The sequence below is a fragment of the Urocitellus parryii genome, chromosome 14, assembly GCF_045843805.1.
Source record: "Urocitellus parryii isolate mUroPar1 chromosome 14, mUroPar1.hap1, whole genome shotgun sequence".
Classification (NCBI taxonomy): domain Eukaryota; kingdom Metazoa; phylum Chordata; class Mammalia; order Rodentia; family Sciuridae; genus Urocitellus; species Urocitellus parryii.
The window spans coordinates 10,127,021-10,139,865 of record NC_135544.1 but is presented as its reverse complement, the minus strand read 5'-3'; the positions used below and the strand labels follow the sequence as shown (position 1 = coordinate 10,139,865).

The following is a 12,845-nucleotide window of genomic DNA, read 5'->3' as shown; positions in this document are numbered from 1 at the left end:
CGGAGACCAATAGAATAGAACAGAGGACCCAGAAATAAACTCATACACCTACAACCAAGTGATTCTTGACAAAAGTGCCAAAAAACATATACTGGAGAAAAGACAAACAACAAATGGTGCTGAGGAACTGTATGTCCACGTGTAGAAGATTGAAAGTAGGCCCCTGTCTCTCACCCCACACAAGTAACAATTCAAAATGGATCAAAGATCTTAATCTAAGACCCGAGACTTTGAAACTACTAGAGGAAAACACAGAAGAAGCACTTCAAGATATTGGCACAGGCAATAATTTCCTGAACAGGACTTCAATAGGTCAGGAAATAAAATCAAGAATTGACAAAGGGGATTAGATCAAACTAAAAAGCTTCTGCACAGCAAAGGAAACCATCAACAGAATGAAGAGTCAACCTACAGAAGGGGAGGAAATCTTTACCAGCTATTCATCTAACAGAGGATTAATATCTAGAATAGATAAGGAACTCTAAAAACTTAACAACAGGTGGCCATAGCTATAATCCCTTCAACTCAGGAGGCTGAGGTAGGAGGATCATAAATCAAGGTCAGCCTCAGCAACTTATCAAGGCCCCCCAAACAATTTAGCAAGACCTTGTCTGAAAACTAAAAAAATATAAAGGGCTGGGGGGTGTGGCTCATTGGTAAAGTGCCTCTGGGTTCAAGCCCTGGTACAAATTTTTAAAAAATCCAACCAATAAATGAGTAAAAGATCTGAACTAGATCTGGAAAGTACAAATGCCAGTACTCCCCCCCCCCAAAAAAAAAGTACAAATGCCCAATAAATATTTGGAAAATGTTCAAAATCTTTAGCCATCATGGAAATATGAATCAAAGCTTAACTGAGAGTCCATCTCGCCCCGGTCAGAATGGCTATTATAAAAAGAAAATAAACACGGCAAGGAGGTGAATTAAAAGGAACCCTTAGACACTGTTGGCAGAAATGTAAATTAGTACAGCTGCTATGGAAAACAGAAGGGAGGTTCCTCAAAGACTGAAATTAGAACTACCATATGATCCAGCTATACTACTCCTGGGTATATCCTCAAAGAAAATGAAATAAACATATAAAAGAGAGACCTGCATATCCATGTTTACTGTAGCACTATTCACAATAGCCAAGTTATGAAATCAGTCTCCATGCCTATCGACAAACCAGTGTATGAAGAAAATGTAGTATATATATACACAATGGAGTATCATTCGGCCACACAGTAAAATGAAATCATGTCATCTGCAGGAAAATGAATGAAACTGGAGGTCATCATGTTAAATGAAATAAGCCAGGCTCAGAAAGACAACTAGTTAATGTTTCCCTTCATATGTGGAAACTGAAAGACACTGGGAGCCAGACACTTCTGTAATCCTAGGGGCAGGGGAGGCTGCAACATGAGGATTGCAAGCCCAAGGCTGGCCTCACCAACTTAGAGAGACCCTGTCTCAAAATAAAAAATAAAAAGGGCTGGGGATGTGGCTGGGTTAAATCCCTAGTACCACAAAAAAGAGAGTGAGAAAGAGAAAGACAGGTCTTGTCACACCCAGAACAGAGTCCAAAAAAGCAGTCACCAGCTCCCCGAAAGTAAGGAGGGACTGACAGGGCCCTAGGAGGGACCATGAGCCACTCCAAGCAAAGACAGAGTTCGTCCAGAATTTGACTGCCAGAAGCAGACCCATGTCTGTATCGCTTCATTGTGGCCGAAGGCTCCAGGGATACACAGAGACACAGGCCTCTGCCTGAGTCTGCACATCTACCCCCACACTGTTGTGCAGTCCAAAAGAGTGACTTGTGAGTGGGGGGATTTGTCCAAGGTCACAAAATTGGTGGCTGAGCTTGACCTAAAGTTTAAGTCTCCTCATTTCCACACCAATGCCCTAGAAGCAGCATGGTGTAATTTAAAAAGCTTGAGCTGTTGGGACTTCTAGCTGTGAAATTAACACTCCATGACTGGAGGCAAGTTTCTTTTCCTATAAAATGGAGATAATAAGCCCTGTGTCATAGGGTGGTTGAGAGAATTACTATGAAAATACATGGAGAGAGCCCAGCACATGGCAGCTCCTATCCCCCTCTGCAAGGCTAATTACATGATGCAAGTGCCAAGGCTCAGGGTTACTCTTGCATAACTCACTCTCCTCACCCCAACCACAGCCCAAAGGCCTCCAGAGCCCTATCTTGAATTATGAGTGATGAAGCAGGATTGGGGGAACCATTTGGACTCTAACCCACATGTAATGACAGATAAGGGCTGTTCAGATTTCAACTACTTCACCCCCTCCACCCACACTCAAAGGGATGCTCCACCCTCCTCCCCTGCCTCTCTCTGTTCAGCAAGATATAGCAGCAGCCCTCCAGGCTCGGTTACCCAGGGGTGAAAGTGTCCACACCCTTTCCACACACATTCTACTCCAGTATACCCTCTCTCTCTCCCCCTCACAAGGAGCCAGGAAAATATGACAAAAGTCTGAAAAAGATGCTTCTCCTCCACTGTCTTCCCCACCCAGAGGGAAACAGATGACACAGGAGAAAACAGCATCAGGATTCCTGAAGTTTGATCCAAAGTGATGCTCAGTGTCTACTCCAATTACTAGACCTAGAAGACTACTGGTGACAGCTCCCTGCTAGGGTGGCACACAGACAAACCCAGACAGAGACACTGAGCAAGGAAGGATGTGCCAACATGGCTGAGCTGAGGACCTGGGCCACCAGATATCAGGACAGAAACCAGGAATCAGCACTCAGGGAAGGACAGAGTGTCAGACCCACGCAAGCTGCCTCCTCTGGCCACAGTTCTGCCTCCTTCAGCAAAGGACAAACTCAGATGCCTCCTCCACTGACCACAGCCTACTCTGATCACCCTCACTCTGAATTCATGTACACAGCTTCTTCTCCAACTTCAGTGCACACCAAAATCTCCTGGGGAGGTTGTTTTTAAAAGTCCAGGCACAAGCTCTGCCCATAGACGGCTGAACTAGAACCAAGTAGAATATGGTCAGAAGACATACATCTCCCTCCTGGATGGTATGGATGTTGAAGACACGACAGGCATCGAGATGAGGGCATCTGAGCAGACATGGAGGGGGGACAGGTTGGTGGGGATACACTTTTGTTAATTTGTTATCTTATTTTGGTGCTAGGGATTGAATCCAGGTCCTCATGCATGCTAAACAGCACAGTCTACTAATGAGCTACACTCTCAGCCTTTCTCCTGCAAATGGAAAACAGTTTATGTGGACTGCCTGTAGAGATTTTTTTAAAATTATTTTTAATTGACACATAATAATCATGCATTTTCATGGGGAACAGCCTAACAATTCAATATATGTATACAGTGTGTCATGACCTGGCCAGGGTGACTATGACTAGCATATCCATCACTTCAGACATTTATCATTTCTTTGTGTTGGAAACATTCAAAATCCTCTCTACGAGCTATTTGAAATATACAATTAGTTGTTGTCAACCACAGTTACCCTAACGTGCTATAGAACCTGAGGAGATTGAGATGGAGTCTCACTATATTGCTCAGGTCAGTTTTTTTATGGGGAGATTTTTAACATCCATGCTCCATCCCCAGTTTTAACTGACCTAGAAGAGAACCCAGGCACTTGTTTATTTTTGGAGCTCCTAAGGGAGTTCATGGTGCCACCAGGTTGGAGGAACACTGTTACAGATGCCGGCTGGTCCTGCTGACTGTACACTGGAGACACAGCAGCTGGAGAGAGAAAAGGCTACACCCAGCCATCAGCCCATAGAATGACCCCAGTTGCTGCACCAGCAGTAACAGGGCAGGAGGAAGAGGAGAGTGGGGTGGGGTGGGGTGGGCAGGGGAAAGGAGACCTCAGTGCATGTGTTGTATGGCTGGCAGTTACCCTGCCTGAGGTCTGCAGGTCAGAAGTGGTCTGCACGTTGGACTTATAAATTTTCTGAAACAAAGTAGGGGCACAGGGAAGCTTCCTGTTATGAAGCCACTGCCACGCACAGCTTTTCACTCCAGACCTGAAGGAGCTCACTCCCCATGAGTGGAAAGCATAGGATTAACTCTCTTCCATAACCAAGGAAGGAGATAAAGTGCCCATACAGAGATGTGACCTATCTCCCACGATTAAGACTTTTTGCAGAAACAGCAACATTTCTTGTTGATGCAGAAAAGTTTACCCATGTGATTCCTTCTCCCCCTCCCCTCTACTAGTGAAAGTAATAAAGAACAAAGAAATGATCAGAAGACCCAACTACAGATTCATAAATTCACAGAATGTCAGTCCCAAAAGGTCTCAATGATTTTCTCTTCATTCAACATGTGAGTCCTCTAAGGCTCAACTGGGGGAACCTCCTTAAGAAGCCCAATGAAGACAGAGCTCACAACCTCCAACATCGATCTGGTGCTTTGGGAAAGCCCAGCTTAAGGAAGAAAGAAGGAAAGTGACATATACTTAAGAGACTAGGTGCACACCCACGATCCCAGTTAGTGGCTGAGGCAGGAGGACCACGAGCTTGACTAGACTGGGCAACTAAGTGAGAACCTGTCTCAAAAAAAATAACTAAAGAAAAGGCTAATGATACAGCTCAGTGGTAGAGCACCCCTGAGTTCAATCCACAGTACTAGGAGAAAAAAAAGAAAAAGGACTATTCTGTGTCATGCATGCTGCTACATACTTTCACATATGGTTGCTGAATCCCAACAATCCCACTTTACAGATGAAGAAACTAAGAATCCAGCAGGTGAAGCAGCTTGCCCAAGGTCCCACAGGCAGCAAGTAGTCTAGCCAGCACTCAAAAATCAAACCCTTCTGGATTCCCAAATCATTTAGGGCACTTTCCTTGATGACATGCCACCTCCCATGAGGCATTATCTAAGAGTTGATTATCAATGAAAGACGAATACAAGAGCAAGACCAGCAGGGTTACACCAAATGAGGCCCTCTACAGTTGCCCAAGCTGGGCAGGGCATGAACTAGTCCAACTGGCTCTTGGGTGCCAACCTCCAAAAGACCAGTGATTAAGAGAACAGAAAGGGGGAAGGAAGAAAGATGGTGGAGCCTCCTCAACTCCTTACCTTCTCTTATATCCCCCTGGAATGGCTAGCTGACAGCAAGGAACTCAGCTGGTGGTCCAAAAGTAGAGAAATGCCCATGTCAATCCCATGCTCCAACATGGCTGCCCATGAGCTGAAACCACTCCTCAAACCACCAAAGCCAAGACCATCCCGACTCATAGACAAGAGCTTGCCTAAAGAGACCAGGGTAGGGCTGGGGTTGTAGCTCAGTGGTGACGCACTTGCCTCACACTTCTGAGACACTGGATTCAATCCTCAGCACCATATTAAATGTACTGATCTCCAACTTTAAAAAAAAAAAAGAGAGAGAGACTAGCATAATAGAATTGCAAAGGAGGAGCACGGCCAACTCTGCCTTATGTTTCATAGCCCCTCCCCCTGGCATAAGAGAATAACCAAGTGGAAAGTAACCATGCTATTCCCAGGAGTCAGGTGCCCTGGGCAGTGGCTGCACCTGCTGCTATGGAGTCCAACACGTCTCCTTCCTCCACTCCTTAATCCACTCCCTGATTCAAACTTCAGGCAATATGAAATGCCCATAGCTACTCTCCCCAGTCTCCAGATAAAAATATATATGTAATCTTTCCCTTCCTGAGAAACCAATTCTATATCACAAACTGCTATGTTAGTTTAATGCTCCCAGGACATCTGTCTCTTGTTGATAGGCCAGCACTCGCCTGAGACAGGACGAGCTTCGTGATGTGTAAACCTGTTGGCCACCACACCCTGAGTTCCCTGTTCCCTTGACTGCCCTCTTCCAACCCTGGCGATAGAGATTTAGAGAACTGCTCAAAGGCCTGGGCTCCAGATACCCTCTAGTCACATGCAGGTCCTGAGACTCTCACTGTTGGCCTCCTGGATGATTCTAAAGCCTTAAACTTAATACACCAACTCCTTCACTCCTTTCTTTAACCAGCTTCCTACACATCTGCTTCAAACTCACAGATCATTTCCCCTCCGTCCTCTTATCGGTTACCCTCCCAACTTCCCCATCTGTCAGTGGCCCCACATCCTCTCCCCAGCCAACCAGGTACTAAACTTTTTTTTTTAATCTTAAGTACTTATAGCTCACTATATTTAAAGAAATATAACTAGATATGTAACTTATTCCTAACAAACCTATAAACAAATAGAAAATTACTATGATATACACACACTGCTAAAAACTGAGTTGGAAAAACATCATTACTTTATTGTGACGTAAGGTTATTTTCATGTTTTGTTTATTATTTTGAATTAAGTATTAGCAAAACGCGCACACAGGAAAAGTTAATTTGAAGTTTTTTCCTCCATGGTCACCTAATAAAGACATCTAATCTTTTTATAATTAGCCGACATACCATCCTAAACCAATTAATTTTATTAGCCTGAAGAAATTAAGTGAAATAAGGTAAAAAAAATTCACCATTCATTTACAAAACAATTAGCATATTATTTGTTGTTCAAAGTCAATGAATAATATTGAGTACCTCCTATTTTTCCAGAATCTAAAAAACATAGTTGTTACCTTATAGGATTCTCAAAAACATTCTTTCAGATAGATAATAGTATATTTAACAGATAAGAAAAACAAGAATCAGACTGATAGGCACCCACTCAACATCACAGGCAGTAACATTCATTATGATGACTGACAATTTTCAGAAAACATCAATTTTCACATTTGGGCTGTTACCACAAAGTCTTGGCTTTACACTTTTTTCCTTAAAGTTGTATAGATACAGTGTTTTCACTAATAAGATCTTCACTGCTCTTTCCCAAGTAAACAACTTAGTCTTCCTAAGTATCATCATCACCACTTATCTGTAATTTCTTGCTTATAAATTTTAATTAAATATACATTAAGTGGGAATGTATAGTATTAAGTACTGCTTTATCTGTCTGGATTTCAAAAATGGCACAGGCATGCACACTTTAGAAACTATACCTATTAGGAAACAGATATGAACTATTATTTCTAAAATATATATATATAAAATTAATCTCATTAGCTGGGCATGGTGGTGCATTCCTGTAATCCTAGCAGCTCTGGAGGCTATAGCAGATGGATTTTGAGTTCAAAACCAGCCTTAGCAACTTAGTAAGGCCCTAAACAACTTGGCAAGACCCCATCTCAAAATAAAAAACAAACAGGGCTGGGGATATGGCTCAGGATTTAAGTGCCCTGGGTTCAACCTATGGTTCCAAAAAATAAATATATATAAAATTGAAAAATAAATTAACCTCATTAAAGTTTTTGGTTTATAAATGTAACTATAGAGGACATTAGGAAGATACATGTATAACACATACATCACACATACCATGTTGGTCAGCTATGCAGTGATTCTACTTCATCCCTTAGTTGGTCAACAAGCCCACCATTTTCTTCCTTCTTGTGGCCTTTAAACCTGCCCCCTCCTCTCAGTTCCTACCACTTACCTCCCCAGATATAGAGGAAGCTCTTGATCAATTCTGAGCTGTCACCTCCAGCCTCAGCTCTCCCTACCTCCCTATCCATCTTGGTATCACTGCCAGAACAAACTTTCTTAACAAATGGCATCTCTGTAGCACTTGAGAATTTATCAAAGTACTTTCACATACCTTATTTTATTTAACCTTCATAGCAACTATGTTGCAGGTAGACATCATTGATATCATTATTATATATTACAGATGAGGACAGGAGGTTCAAAAAGTGCATGTTTCCTTAATGAATGTATTCATCATATTGTCCTGTGCTTAGCTGACACAATCAGTAGAAATGGACTCCAAAGCAAAATCTAACTTGCAGCCCCTCTCCCAAATATATAACAGCATGCTTCGTCTTAGAGACACAATTTTAATAAGAAAAATGGCATTCTTTTGTATAAAATTAAATACATAGAGATGTACAAAATAGATATATTAAACAAATATTGAAAGTTAAGGTCTAAAGCAAATGCAATAACATAACCAAAGACAAATTTTAAGAAAACTTAGAAGAATTTCACCATGGTCTTGCATTAGTAAAACTTAGATCTCTAGCAAGTATCTCTTTGGTTGCTTGGATTTGAATATCAAGTAGTGCTATTGACACAATTGCTCCAAAGATCTTCTTAGCTATTTATTTGTTTGTTTATTCATTTATTTATTGGTGCTAGGGATTGAAACCTAGGGACTTATGCACACTAAGCACACATTTTACCACTGAGCTACATTCCAGCCCTTATTTTTTTTTTAATTTAGATAAAGAACATGCTGTTATAAAAGCAAGACTTGCTTAATTTTTTAAATTAAAGTGTTACTAGACAAAATGAAATTCCATATACAGCATTTTATGTTAGTTCTCAAAAAAGGCCACACAATTTTAAATTCTAAAAACTTTAGTTTAATAATAATTTAATCCTTAGAAAGAACTTTCATTTTGTAAAACTTTAGATCTGTTACTTTTTTTTTTTTTCGTATGGTCCTAGGGATTGAACCCAGGGATATCCTACCACTAAGTTACCTCCCCAGCCCTTTTGGAACTTTTACCCCAAAGGATTCTGCATTTTTACTCTAATGAAATAAAAAAAAATAAAATAAAAAAAATAAAGCACATCAGCAAACTTCTTTTTTTTTTTTTTTTCTGAAGATCAAACCTAGGACCTTGCACATACTAGGACAGGGCTCTTTTTACTAATGAGCCACACCTCCAAGTTCTTTTTATTTTTTTATTTTGAGTCAGGGTCTCTCTAAATTTCCCAGGCTGGTCTGGAACTTATAATCCTTCTGTCTCAGCCTCCTGAGTAGCTGAGAGTACAGGTGTGTGCCACTGTGCCTGACTACATATCAACCACTCTAATGAACTTTTTCAATAAAGTGGTTTTTTTTTTTTTTTTTTAATCCTCCAGCCAGTTTTAATGAATGGTAGTTCTTACATAATGTGTTACACTAGTAGTTCAGATTAAAGATTTTCTAATAATCATTTCTGATACAAAAATTTCTTCCTTTCATAGTATCCAAAGGCCCACTCTGAGGTGAGAGAAGCCTAGGCCCTGAGTTTCTTGGAGAAAATCAGTAAGTTGACATGTTCTCTCTTTACAAAGAGATGGGACAGAGAGAGCTATTCTAGCCCCAAAGGAAGAGGATTGATAGGCAACAAACATGCTGCTCCATTCTTCTCAAAAGGAACTATATCCTTAACCCACAGGTACTTCTCAAGAGAACAGTGGCTCATAAGGTTTTTTTGTTTTTAAATGGCGGAGGCCCTGGGCTCTGATGGGAACCTTTCCTCCCCCTCTGCCACCGACGGCAGTGGGCCAGGGTTCGGTCGGCCTCAGCCATCTTGTGCATACCGTGCTTCCTCTTGATCGCGGGGCCTTGGTGGTGAAAGGCCTGCAACAGCTCATGTGACGGCTGCTCTGGCATCGATGTCCGCCGGTGCTGATTCTTTCGGCCTTCTGTGATCATCCACTTCATGGCTAGGAAGCGGCGACGTGGGTCAGCTAGGGGCACAGGGACCTGGTAGGAATGGCGCCCCCTGAGGAGGCTCACGGTTTTTCAGTGCTTGGTGGAAGATGGCGTCGGGGCTGCGTCTGGTACTTCTCAAACTGCTTCCTTTTCACAGATTCCAGAGTCTGGTGCATGAGAGATCTGGCCGGTACTTTCTTTCCTCCTTTCATCATCCTGTTGGTGAATTTACTGATCACCGGGTCTGCAAACACGGAGCTTGTTTTGTCTCTGGGGCAGCTTTGATGAGCTGAGTTTTCTTGAGCTCCTGGTCCTATTTCTCCTCCTGGGTGAGCTCGGCCACAGACTTGCCGTCACGTTCCTGGTCAATTAGGGGATCTCTGAGTTCAGCACCACAGCGGCTCCACCTCACCTGGGTTTGCCTGAACAGTAATAATTTTGGCTCTGTCCCAAGAGGTAGAAGGACCTCCCCCAAACAGGACAGGAAAGCTTCTTCCCTAGAAGCAGACTGACAGTACGCAGCAAGCCCGGCGCCAAGCCTGAGCAGCCTAGCAGAGCCTCCAGGGCAGGGGAGCCATCTTGGCCGGCCTCTGGGACCCCCTCTATAAAGTGTTACCATGGACGGTTGGTCTGCTAATTACACAAAATCCATGAATATAAAAAATAAAAACTGAACAAAAATAAATAAATATAAAATTAAATTTAAAAATATTTTTAAAACCCCAGAAAAAAAATTTTGCCCAAACTATTGCTGAAAAATCTGAAAGTTATCATGATGCTTATATATGCAGAAGATCTCTCTGGATAGAAAAGCAATACTGGCTGCCCTGCTGAGGGGACTCTGACTGGAAGATACGAGAGGAAGGGAGAAACTTGTCACTATGTCGAACTTTCCTATGCTGAATTTTGAGCTATGTACACGTACTGTCCATTTTTAAAAGAACGTTATTGACTGGTTCTTGGCATTTGGGCAAGTTGAAGTTCATGATGCAAAAATCTTTTAAATATTGATGGATTTCAACCAAACTTTGCTTAAGGAGATCTCTGATACAGAAGACACAATTTTTTAAATATGCCAATTTTTTTGCCCAATCTTTAAGACAATACTGTCCACTATATACATTAATATACTCTCCTCCCATGCTTGCATATTCTTTCCACTAAAATGCAGCCAAATATAGGTTCTGTTGTCAACACTACTAAAACTCTTTGACCCTATCAATAAAAAGAATTGATTTCAGTTCACTTGGAAAAAAGAGAGAGAGAGAGAGAGAGAGAGAGAGAGAGCTTTCATTGGGCTCCCAGATTTACCAGGAGAGATGCAATATTTTGGATATTATGTTGATCCCGAATTCACATGCCCTTTCGAAAGTAAATGCATCTAAGTATTTTTAAAGAAAGAAAAAAATACATCTTACAAAGTACATTTGACAAGAACAGCAATCTAGTGCAATACCATCCCAGCCTCTGTTTACCCCTTGTTCAAGGCCATATAATTTAGTCTTGTAATTACTTAGCCTCATGGGCATTACAGAGGTTGAACACCAGCATTACTGTGCAATTAAAACATAGTTCATTACTCTGTAGGTCACTTTAATGAAGTAGAGCAGCCCTAATTAAGGAACTTTATCTCTTCCATCATGATAGAGACCAACATTAAGTTAAAATACAACTGCTAAAGGCTAGGGCTCAGTGGTAGAGCACTTGGCTAGCACATGCAAGGCACTGGGTTTGATCCCCAGGACCAAAAAAAAAAAAACAAAAAAAGAAAGAAAGAAGAAACTGGTAGCGCCATAACATCATGAAATTGTTTTTAAAGAAAATACAGCCAATGTTTATTTCTAATCAAGAATGATTTGTTTGCATGTAAGATGAGTCAGTTAGAAAGAGATCTGCTGTATCACACCTATAATCAACAATATGGTGTTGCACACTTAGAAATTTGTTAAAAGGATAGCTCTCATATTAAATATGCTTACTTCAACAAAAAGGATTATTTTGTGTGCTTGATGCTGCTAGCATATTGACTTTAAAATGCTTCAGCCAAATCAGTGGTCACAATCAATAATATTGAAAACCTTAATTTAGAGGGGTTCTTTTTAACTAAAACCTCAAATCCTTAATTTACCACATGGATTCTAAATTTTGCCTAAGATTCAAGGCTGTACTTGGTCCCTGCTATGTTGGGTTTTTTTTGTTTTGTTTTGTTTTGTGATACTGGGATCTAGCCCAGGGCTCATAAGTGCTAAGCAAGCACTCTACCACTGAACTACCTCCCCAGTCCTTTTGAGATATCGTCTTGCTAAGTTGCCCAGACTGGCTTCAAACTTGTGATTCTCCTGCCTCAACCTCCCAAGTCACTGGCGTTATAGGTAGGCACCACCACACCTGGCTATCCAATATCCTGGCTACTGTGTTCTGATCCCTAATATTCCCCCACTGCATGCCCCACTAACAGGTACTATTGCTAATATCCCAAATTCTCTCAGCTCAGCTTCAGAGCCTGCTGGAAGCCATGTGCCCACACATGGAGAGCTGCAGTTAGTGACTGTCCAGCTCGGGCACATCAAAGCCCAACTCTCTAGGTATAACTCTGAGGCTTAGCTCTCCCCAGAACTATCATCAGCCACAAGACTTCCATCTGAGCTCATGCCCTTATCTGATTTCCTCCCTGTTCTATCCTGTTTCCCCCACCCTCCTAACAATCCTCACGGGAATGTTTTCTTCATGAAAAAAACTTGACTACAAAGCATTGTCTGGGTGCCTGATCCTCATGTTATGGTTTAGATATGGTGTCCCCCAAAAGCTCAGTGTGAGGCAATGTAAGAAGGTGGGAGGAAAAATGATGGGGTTATAACCTTAACCTAATCAGTGTACAAATCCCTGATCAGATTAATTGAGTGGGAATTGAGGTGGAAGGGTGTGGCTGGAGGATGTGGGAATTGAGGCCTTGGGGTATATATTTTGTATCTGAAGAATGGAGTTTCTCTCTGCTTCCTGATCACCACACAAGGTGCTTCCATCTGCCACACTCTTCCACCATGTTATTCCTGTCTCATCTGGAGCCCCGAGGAATGCAAGCGGCTGTCTACAGATTGAGACCTCTGAAACTGTGAGCCCACATATAATCTCTTCCTCTTCTACAGTTGTACTGGTCGGGTCCTTTAGTCATAGCAGCAAGAAAAGCTGACTAAAACACCTCATAACAGGGGCTTCTTCTGGGGAACTCAACCTTAAGCACCCCCTCTAACCTGGGAAATCCAGGTGCCCTCCTCTGCCCCCATAACAACTGTTGTTTCCCTCCTCTTCCTCCTCCTCTGTGCTTAGGACACAGTGGGGACAGCAATCAAATGAGACCCTGTACAGGAA

The 12,845-nt window shown here is 42.0% G+C and overlaps 1 protein-coding gene and 1 pseudogene across 6 annotated transcripts in view; both read right to left on the bottom strand.

Annotated features, from left to right (window-relative positions):
• Plekha2 (pleckstrin homology domain containing A2) overlaps positions 1–12,845 on the bottom strand; it is an 83,423-nt gene that overhangs the window by 38,992 nt on the left and 31,586 nt on the right. The gene's annotated exons all lie outside the window — the stretch shown is intronic.
• On the bottom strand, positions 9,240–10,095 carry LOC113193882 (small ribosomal subunit protein uS7m pseudogene; annotated as a pseudogene).